Source organism: Chinchilla lanigera, unplaced genomic scaffold (assembly GCF_000276665.1).
Source record: "Chinchilla lanigera isolate Chin_1 unplaced genomic scaffold, ChiLan1.0 scaffold00027, whole genome shotgun sequence".
Lineage (NCBI taxonomy): Eukaryota > Metazoa > Chordata > Mammalia > Rodentia > Chinchillidae > Chinchilla > Chinchilla lanigera.
The window spans coordinates 14,949,208-14,959,331 of NW_004955428.1; the positions used below are offsets into that span (position 1 = coordinate 14,949,208).

The 10,124-nt window shown below is 33.1% G+C and overlaps 1 long non-coding RNA gene across 1 annotated transcript; it reads left to right on the forward strand.

Annotated features, from left to right (window-relative positions):
- The first annotated feature begins 1,139 nt into the window (after window positions 1-1,139).
- On the forward strand, window positions 1,140-9,647 carry LOC106148751. Its single transcript, XR_001234422.1, has 3 exons — window positions 1,140-1,227; window positions 1,346-1,477; window positions 9,611-9,647. It is a non-coding gene; the product is annotated as an uncharacterized LOC106148751 (long non-coding RNA).
- The last annotated feature ends 477 nt before the right edge of the window (window positions 9,648-10,124 follow it).

Genomic DNA, 10,124 nt, shown 5'->3' on the forward strand with positions numbered 1-10,124 from the left:
TTAGGAAGCAACAAGGGACAGGCTAGTGAGAGTAAGAAATATCAGACAAGGGATGACATCTGCATATGCCCTGTGATATGAAAAAGAGTGCCATGTTCAACAGAGTGAAGGTAAGACAGTTAATTGAAGTGCACAGGTGAAGGAGGGAAATGTATCAAGATGACACTGCTACGTAAGGCAGAGAGCAGTCTACTATAACCTGGAGTCATTTTGAGGCTATCTAGCTGTAGAATAATTTAGTGATCCAGAGATGACTAAGAGGTAAGTAGTATAATCAGATTTAGATTTTTAAAATATCCAAAGAATATTATGATTGAGTTTTAATACTCTCATGTAAGAGTGTAGAATAACTTCAAATAAGAATAACTTAAGAATAACTTCAAATGTTCAAATACTTCTTTAATCACATTTGTAGGCATATTTTGATGGTGATAAGTTCTGCAGTCTATAGATATAAAATAGCTCACTATTTATTTCACTGATAAGAATGGAAGAGTATATGATGAAAGAATATATCTAAAGCAATAATGAAAGTATATATTAATATATGATATACATAAAATAATATTTCAAATCTTGTTTAATGTAAGACCTTTGACTTGACAGAAGTAGTCAAAAATTCCAATTTTACTGAATTATTGAGTGTTTTCAAGTCTCTGTCTACATTTCTTTTCAATATATCAAGGAATCTTGGTATCACAGTTTGATTCGTGTAGGTCACGGTTTGCTTTCAGTTTCAACAAATTAATGTAATAAGCTACTGAAACTATGTCCAACTGTTCAGTTTGGCACACAGTAAAAATATATATGTTGTGAAGAATTTACATCTATATAATGTAAGAAGCCTACAGATGTCACTTAGAAAGTTAGACAGCCAGTTCAATGGAAAAGTAAGCAAAAATGTAACTAACAAAGAAAACAAAAACAAAGAGACAATTCACAAAAAGAAATTCAAACTCATAACTGCCAAAATTAAAAGATAAACTAATGTGAGATATTTTATCCATCATCACATGGCAAACATTAAAATATTTGATAATAATCATAAATCCTTGTCAGAGTTGGGCATTGGTATAAGTTGTGTTTGTGGTGTGGATGCAAAGCATATCACCCAGCAAGTTCTCCTCTATGTATCTGACAGAAACACTTAATCATTACCTATGGGTGTTTTTAGTGAAGAACACTGTCAGTCCATGAAGAACATTTCCATCCATGGAAGTCATTCAGGTAAATATAAACATTACAAACACATATACATGTATAAAATGAATTTACGGAACTGATGTTTGGGAAGAGAGAAAACCTTAAAATAGATATTTTGCCCTTCTGTGTTTCTCTTTTTCAGGCTACAATGCAGATGTTATGTTGGAGATCCAGGAATGAACTGTCTGTAGATAAGAGTTCATCTTGAGAGTGGAGCCTGGTTTCAGGATATTTCAATACAAACATGAAAATAGTGTGTCTGGAGTGACAGTAGGTACATGGCAACAATTCTAGACTTACTAATCTGGCATGTTTACATGGAAAGGGTACAAAAGGCTGTCACTGGATCACTGCACCTTCTGTGTAATCTTGAGCATTGCTTTCTGTGAAGAGGGTGAACGCAGGCTTGCTGTGCTCAGGATACCCCATACTTCTCACTTGCTCTCAATCTGAAGTCCTTTTTCTATCAGCTCGGGACACTAGAATGCCAATAAATGTCATGGGGAACTTTGGGCTAGTATTAAAAATTATTTTTTCCTTCCTACTTAAATCTACATAGGATCGTATTGGGTGAATTTGATAGTATTGGTGGCAAAGTACAGACTGGATAAAAGAAAATTGAGTGTCAGAGGAAAGACAGTCCTTCAAATATTGGCTTGGATTCTTGATTTTTAAAGTTATAAAATTGTGAATATGTTTATTCCTCTTTTTAATACAGACCAAGATACTCTGAACTACTTTAATGTAAATCATTTCAATTTAAGATAATGTCATATTTTGTTACAATATTTAAAGTTTATTTTATCTTATTCCAAAAATATATAGTTTGCACATGTAGTTTCAGTGATTTAGAAAACACTGACTTTTTCTACATTGTGTTACGTTATTAATTCTATTTTATGAATGTTTACTTTTAATATTCTTCTTCTTCCCCTCAGGCCCATGTTACTGAGTTCATTGCTAACTAAGATTTCCTCCATTTCTATAAATTCCCCATTTACCTATCTGTGATACTGTTATTCTTTCTTCCTTTCATGTACTATATATTTTTCTACCCTTTCTTCATGACCATTGCTATAACTTCTTTGCTAAAATTTTAAGCCAGTTCATCACTCAGCAGTTAAATCATACACAATTACTAATGTATTACTGCCAATATTATATTACTGATAATAAATCCTAGAAAAAATCTTTAGATGAAACAAAATCCTTTATATAGAGCTCACATGAATATAGTGTGCAATATCAAACTGCGTATAATTCTACACAGGGCATGAGAATTTACCTTGAATATATGTTGCTTTTCTGTGAAAACGTTCTCTTCCTGATAACATATGGTAAATAAAATACCAAGTAGGGAAATATCTAGCTTTTATTTCTATATTAAAAAACAATAAAAAATTATATATTGATCTGAGGTTTCATAAGACGAAGAAAGAGTATTTCTACAGTAGAAGTCTTGTGGGAAAATTTTCTTATGCCTGTTTTTACAGACGGGTTGTTTTAATGCCAGAGAAACTAGTGTGAGACATAAAATAATATTTTGAAAAGTATGTTATGTAGAACAAATCATTATTACTTGTTTGATCCTAACTAACAATTCAAATTCATTCTATTCTAGACATGTCAACAGGTGTTTCCTGCTACCTTTGGCTGTGTTTTCTTTTAAATTCATAATTAAGTCCCTTAATTTGGGAATAAAGGATTTTCTGGCTCAGTATGTAGTCCACGGCCATACTTATTTTGAATGTCTTCCTGACAGAATCCTCCAACTGTGCTCTAAGAAATCTCTGCTTCTCTCAGCATCCGTGCCTTTGACAATGTCATTTGTCACATGTATTTTCTGTTTACCAATTATCATATTTTCTTATATTCAAACTTTAGCTGATACCTCTCTCTGTAATAAAGCTTCCCTTAGTCATGAAGTATTTATCATTTTCCTTTTAACTGTAATCATTTTTATGCACTAATTTATACATAATGTCATTTTTTATGTCTCAGTGTAATTGTGACAGTTAGCTGTGATTAGTAACTTGGCTGCATTAAGGAATGCTTGGCAGATGGGTAAAGCACACTTTGGGATGTGTCTATGGAGTGTTTCCAGAGATGCTTAACATGTAAGCCAGTAACTCAAGGGGCAAAGATTTGCCCTAATTGTGAGTAGCACCATCCAATAGGCTTGTAGCCTTTGGAATGAAAAGAGAAGGCAGATCTCTACCTGCATTTGCAAAGCTTCTTTGTGCTTGGGTGGGAGAATTATCTGCTGTTGTCATTGCCTATAAACATCAGATTCAGCTGTTTTTAGCCTTTCAAAGTGGCTCATACTAGTGACTCTCTAGGCAGCTTGCAGGCCTGCAGTCTAAGACTGGCAAGACATCCCCAATCCCTTATTCTTGGCTTTAGCTACTGGATCTGCTGGCTGTCCAGCATGCAGAGAGCCATTTGTGAACTATACATTTGAGCCAACAATCTTACCTAGTAAATCCCCTTGCATAATTTAGATAGATAAAGCAGATATTTATTTTAATTTGGTTTTTCTAGAGAACCTTAACCAAGAGAGTAATAAAATATATTTTTTCACTAGTTGTGCATTTAGTTGACTCTCAAAATTTTCTTTTGCTTAATCCAGTAATTTGTTCAATGAGATCCTTTGTGTCTCTTATAATCATCTAAAATTGCATATATAGAATATTATGCACCATTAGTTCTTTATTATAAACTTATTCTAGATAAATATTATATGGCAATTACCTTTGCATTGTGTTGATGAAATATTTAAGGCTTGGCAGAGTTGCGTGTATCTGGGTGAGTTACCGGAGCATGAGGTAGGGTACTGTATCTTTTCACTGACCTCTCCCTTTCTGGCTGCCGTGAGCTGAGCAGCTCGGCTTCCCCATGCTTTTCCACCATGCTGTTTCTGCCCTGTTGCTGGTCAATCACAGAGTGCGCCTCTGACATCACAAACCAAGTAAACCAATTCCTCCTGTAAGCTCTAAATGTCAGATACTTTGTCCCGGCAGAAGGCAAGTTGCCTCATGCAGGGTCTCACTGAAGTGGAGGCTGGCCTTCAATTTGAGATCCTCTTGCCTCAACCTTCCAAGTAGCTGGAAGTACCACTAAACCTATCTAACTTGAAAAGTTAAATACCTAGCATCTGTTTTATAATATGGTTATTGTGGCTATTTTGTAAATCAGGTACATGCAAAGAAAATTGGTGATACAAATCTGAATGCTACAGATTGTGTTGACAAGGTTACAAATGCAAATTCTACATGGTAACCCATCAAATGTAAAATAGGACTTTCATGTAAGCTTAGTTTATTCATGTATTCCATCTGGTAAAGCATTATTCAACTTGGTGAAGAAATAAAGCAAAATATAATAACAATGACATCATGTTTTTCCATGGTTTTTGTCTTTTCTACTTGCCTTTATGTTAATAAATTCAATGCCTTGATATAAAAATTAGAAGGAAGCAGATAATATGTACTAAAAAAGTTTAATTAATATCACACTAATGTAATTAATAACACTCAAATCCATTTAATTAAATTAAGTAATTTAATCATTAGATGATTAGGTTAACAAGCTTACAATGGTCCTCATTTTGTAGTCACATATTAATAAAAAGCCACTGTTAAAAAGGAAGTAGCCCAAGTTTTAAAAATTCATAGCTATGTTTCTAATACATTAAGAATGTTTATATTGTCTCCTATAAGTAAGTGAAATGAATTTGTACTTATCGATAGTTAAGGTAAATGAAGAAATTACATAGTTATAGTGCATTGCAAAGAGTATTATAGTGAAAAAATTCTGCTTTCTGTCTATAAACTTTGGACCATCTGTCTGAGTTTATTAAGTAAATATATTTACTAAGTAATAAATATATCTATTAAGTAAATTTAGTTATATGTTAATATTTAATATAAATTTGATTTCTATGACTTTTTATTTTTATATATTGGAATGAAGAATATGGAATATTAAAGTGAAGAGACTATTGACCAGGGTGTAAGTCAATATTAGGGTGAAAAGAAAGACAGAATTAACTTTCCATTGTTAACCAGATCAATCTTTCATTTTCTTCTTTCTGAGCTCATCCGCCATTATGAAAAGTACAATTATTAAATTTAAATCGTTATAAAACTCATGACATTGCTAAGTTATTTACGTGGCCTAAATATGTGCAGTGACCAATTTCTCTACTGCAATCATTTCTTTTATTTCCCTGTACATGATTGGGTATGTTCTTTCTGACACAACAAATTTTGATATATCTGAAAACTGATGTTTACCATATGTGAAATATTTATAAAATATTTGATAAGTACATGAAAGGAAATAGATTAATATACTATAATGTTAACACTTTGCATAGGCAGTTGATTTTCATGATTCATGGATCCTCTATTGATGAAACTGCAACTGAATAGTCAATATTCCTGGAGTTTCTAAATTTACTCGGAGTAACGCACAGAGCACTGGACATTTTGAGATGTGCACATGTTCCCAGCTGTAATCAAACAAACGTTGCTCTTTCCATTTTGCTCTTTAAGCACTCATTTAATTTGTCTGTGATTTCATTGCTTAAAGTGCCTTAAGTAGAGTGCTGAGACACTGTCCAGTGTGAGTAACCTCAAGAAGTCAGGGATTACCCTTACAGAGAGGAAGCAAATGAGATGAAGCTCATTTAGGCACGAGATACAGTGCTGTTGGCTGTGAGTTCCATACCAACAAACTGATTTCAGCCAGAAAAAGGATCCACAAGTGCTGCAATACTGTCTCTAATTCTGGAGGAGGCTATGGAAAACATTTACAAATGTTGCAATTTACAGATCCATGAGATGACCACTAATAATAAAAACTTAGTAGAGAGTGTTCTTGTGTGACTAAAAACCCAGTAAATTTACAGTCACGTTACCCAGAGTCATGAGAATGTTAAGCCCTTCTTGGCTAGCACTGGCTGGCTCACACTTTCGGGAGGCACTATGTCTTCACAAATGTTAAATTTGCAGGAAACGAAGGTGCAGCAGATCAGGAGGCTAAGGAACAATTTTTTAAATTACCTACTGGGTATGAAACAGGAAAAGAAATATATGTAAGACAAAGTTTTCAACAATGATGAGTTTCACTTCTCTTACAAGAATGCTGGCAAACAAACTATATAATATCACACATGGTCTCCAAAGCCCTTGGCATTATATCTTTCCAAGACCATTCATCTAATTGTTTGTACATGTATTAAAGTGGCTTAAAGAAAAACACACACAGAACAGGTTATGATGATTTGACAAAAATGTTGTGGCCTAAAGAAACCTAGGAACTATTGATTCATATAGCTTGTAATACAATTACTATGAATAATAAGTGACAATTATATTCTTTACAAGGACTACTTTATAGTCTACTTGTTGAAAACAATATGATCCAGTCTTCCCACTGTACATGTAGCTCTTTGACTAGACTTGCTCCTTCCTGTTGATCTTCTTTGGGATGTTTTCAGATTTATGTTGCTTAATTTTCATTTGTTTTCTTTTCCTCAAGAAAATCTGGGCTCTGATTTGTCTATTTTTCATCTGTGATCAGAAAGTATAATCAAATCTCACTTGTTAAATTATTGCTACTGTTGCTACACACGCCATATCCATTGTATAAAGTGCAGTATAAGAATAAGGAACACTGGGAAAAGCTGGTGACTGGATGTATAGCAAATTCTTTGTAGTTAACAAGGAGGCAGCAAATTATGGCCCACAGATAAAATAGAGCCTACTACCTACTTTTATAAATAAAGTTTTATTAGAACAAACCCAGGGCCATTCAGTTTATGGCTGCTTTGACACTACTATGGCAGGTTTGAAACACAGATACAACAGAGATCTTGTCCTCTACACAGCCTAAAATATTTATTATTATACATTTTATAGAAAAAGATTACTGAATTTAACTACCTCAAATAAAATGACATTTCATCTTTGGTCTCTCATCTAGTACTTTCTTGTTCATTAATTTCATATTTTAATCTGTATGTCTACCATTATTATTCATAGTAACACTATCACCAATCCTATGATATTTATAAAAGTTATAAAATAATTTCAAGTGTCATTGTATCTAAATTTTACAATTTTTCTGTAGATGGGGCTAATAGAAAATACAACTGAAATCATAATATCATATCTGTTCTTCTACTAATTTAATAAATTTATATAGCCCCAAGTTAATTTTCAGCATGATTCATGTTCTTACCTAAATGCAATGGTGGATCCATCAGAATTCAGGTAAAATGTGAAAATGTTATCTCCTGATTGGTGGTATTTTAAAGCATGGAGAGAGTTCTTAGCACATAGTAAAATTTCATTAGTGATTCCCATTCAATATCCCGATTCTGTATGCAGAATCTTCCCTATTGAAGATGATATCTTGGGTTTAGATCTCAAGTCCTTCTCTTATGTAAATCAATCAACTCACCTCATATAAGACTAACAAATGGCTTCCAAATTTGGTGGTTTAAAGCAATATATTTTATTGTCTCATATCTTGTGAGGTTTTGCAGTTTGGAAATGTCTTATCTAGCTCAGGGTTTCTTGTAAGACTGAACTCAAAGTGTCACTAGGATTGTGCTTATCTGGAGGCATAAGTGGGGCAAGAGGATTTCCTTCCAAGCTCACACTCTCAGCTGTTGGCAGAAGGCCTCAACCCTTTGCTGTCTTCTGGCTGGAGACCTCAGTTACTACATGGGCCTCTTCACAGTGCTGCTTTTCGTCATTTGAGCTGGCTTCCCTCAGAGAAAGAGATCTGGCAGATCAACTGGAAAACAACGATGCACTCTATGAAATAGTCTCAAAATTCACACACTGCATTATAATTGCATTGTTTTTGTATGAAACAGGGCACAGAGCCTGCCCCACACTCCGCGGAAAGCCATAGATCTGCCTTTCAAAAGGAAAGAGGATCAAAAATATGTAGCTATTGATACTATCACGCACAACCTGCCCTCATTTCCTCATCTATAAAGATTATTGTTTTGAGAATAATTCAAATTTATGTTTTTAATTATTTTTAATTTTTAAAAAATTTGCTATATTCAGATATGGCAAAGCACAGTGAAATAATTCTTATTCTTAGGAAATGCTAAGCAACAAACCATAGATTATATCACCAGACATCATGTTCCCTTGGGGAGAACACAAAATTATGCATACTCGTACAAGTAAGGCAGGGATGTCGCCTTGTCTAGCACTGCCCCCCTTCAGTACGTACAAGGACAACTGAATCTATATCCATCCAAAATGCAGTTTTGGAAGGTACTACACTCATTCTTTTCATAACTTACTTAATTACTTAGCAATATCTGTAGAGTTAGTTTTGGCCCAAAAGAACAAATACTCACAATATTTATATGAAGCATAATTTGGTGAACAGAGAATTTTTTCATTAACATTGAGAAAAATGCAAATGCAGTTCATAATTTATAACTTGTAGCAGTTCTCAGCTTTTAATTCATTCTCTCAGAGAAATATTCTCTGATTTTCTGAGTGGGAAACTTTTTTGTGTTTGATCTCATAGCACTTGGCCGTTTCCTTATCAAAGTATTTATCACATATTATTGTAAATGTCTTATGTTGCCTGAATTCCAATAAAGTTTGTAAAAGACATACCAGAAAGGTGCAGTGGATTACTTGCAAATTATTATATCTTCAAGGTCATGTAAAATATTTTATACTGATATAAGACTTGAATACAAATTTCTAGAGGAAATGTTGAAAAATATAGTTTTAAAGTGAGATGATGCTTACAATGTACTATTCAGTATTCATACACTTTACGTCAGGAAGTATATTTTGTGTTTCACAAATATTATATAGTTCATACAACCACTTAAAGAAGTGCCGATTAAAGTTAGATTTGGTTTCAAGTCCTGAGTTTATCATTTATTCATGTCTGTTTGATGAGAAACAAGTAAGATACCATCTATAAATATTAGTTTCCTTGTTTGTTAAGAAGGAGGGGAGAGGAAAAACAAAGAAGGAAGAGAGAAAACACATGTATAAGTATATACAGGATAGTTAGGATAATTGCACTACTAATATCTGTTGGTTTATTGAAAGAAACTTTTAGGAACTGTTTGATCAGTCTTGCATGACTATATCTGGTTTTATGTACAGCCGTTTTGGAGATGACAGTAGATCATATAACAACCATTGTTAATATCCTATCGCCATGTTTTGAAATTCTGCATTATTGGTCTCTATGCTGTTTTGTTTATGTATTTTTTTTGTTATTTGGGCATTTTTAAAATGAGAAACAAATTTATATGTATATATAAGGATAGCTGGGGCAGGTATATTGCTGATTTCTTTGATTTATTGAACAGTCAACACTTAAAACTTTCTTTTTTCTTGACCAGTTTTGCATGCTTGGATCTGGTAATCAGAATGACTGATCTGAAAACAACAATATGCAGTATAAGAACCATTGTTGAACTCCTACCATCTTGTATGGTGAAGCTCTGCATCATTTCCAATTTTTTTTTTTTTTTTTTTTTTTTTTTTACTTGTTTCTGTCTTTGATTGTTTGATCAACCTTACATTCTTATGGCTGGTGGACTGAGCAACTTTGTTAAAGATAAGAGTATGTAATGTAGTAACCACTGTAATTCCTGTCATTCTGTTTTGACATCATGTATCGTTTTTGTTGTCTTTGTGTTGTTTTGATTTTGTCTTCATTGTTGTTATTAATTTTTATAATTTGTAAAAATAAAACAAATTAAAAATTAAAATAACTAAAAATAAAATAAAATAGAGCAAATAGCATTTTCTTATATTATTTAAACCCTGTATTAAATAGTTACACATATACACAGCTTGTAAACAACAGAAACTAGTTTTTCTACAGCTTGCCCGTGTATTAAGGTTTTTTTT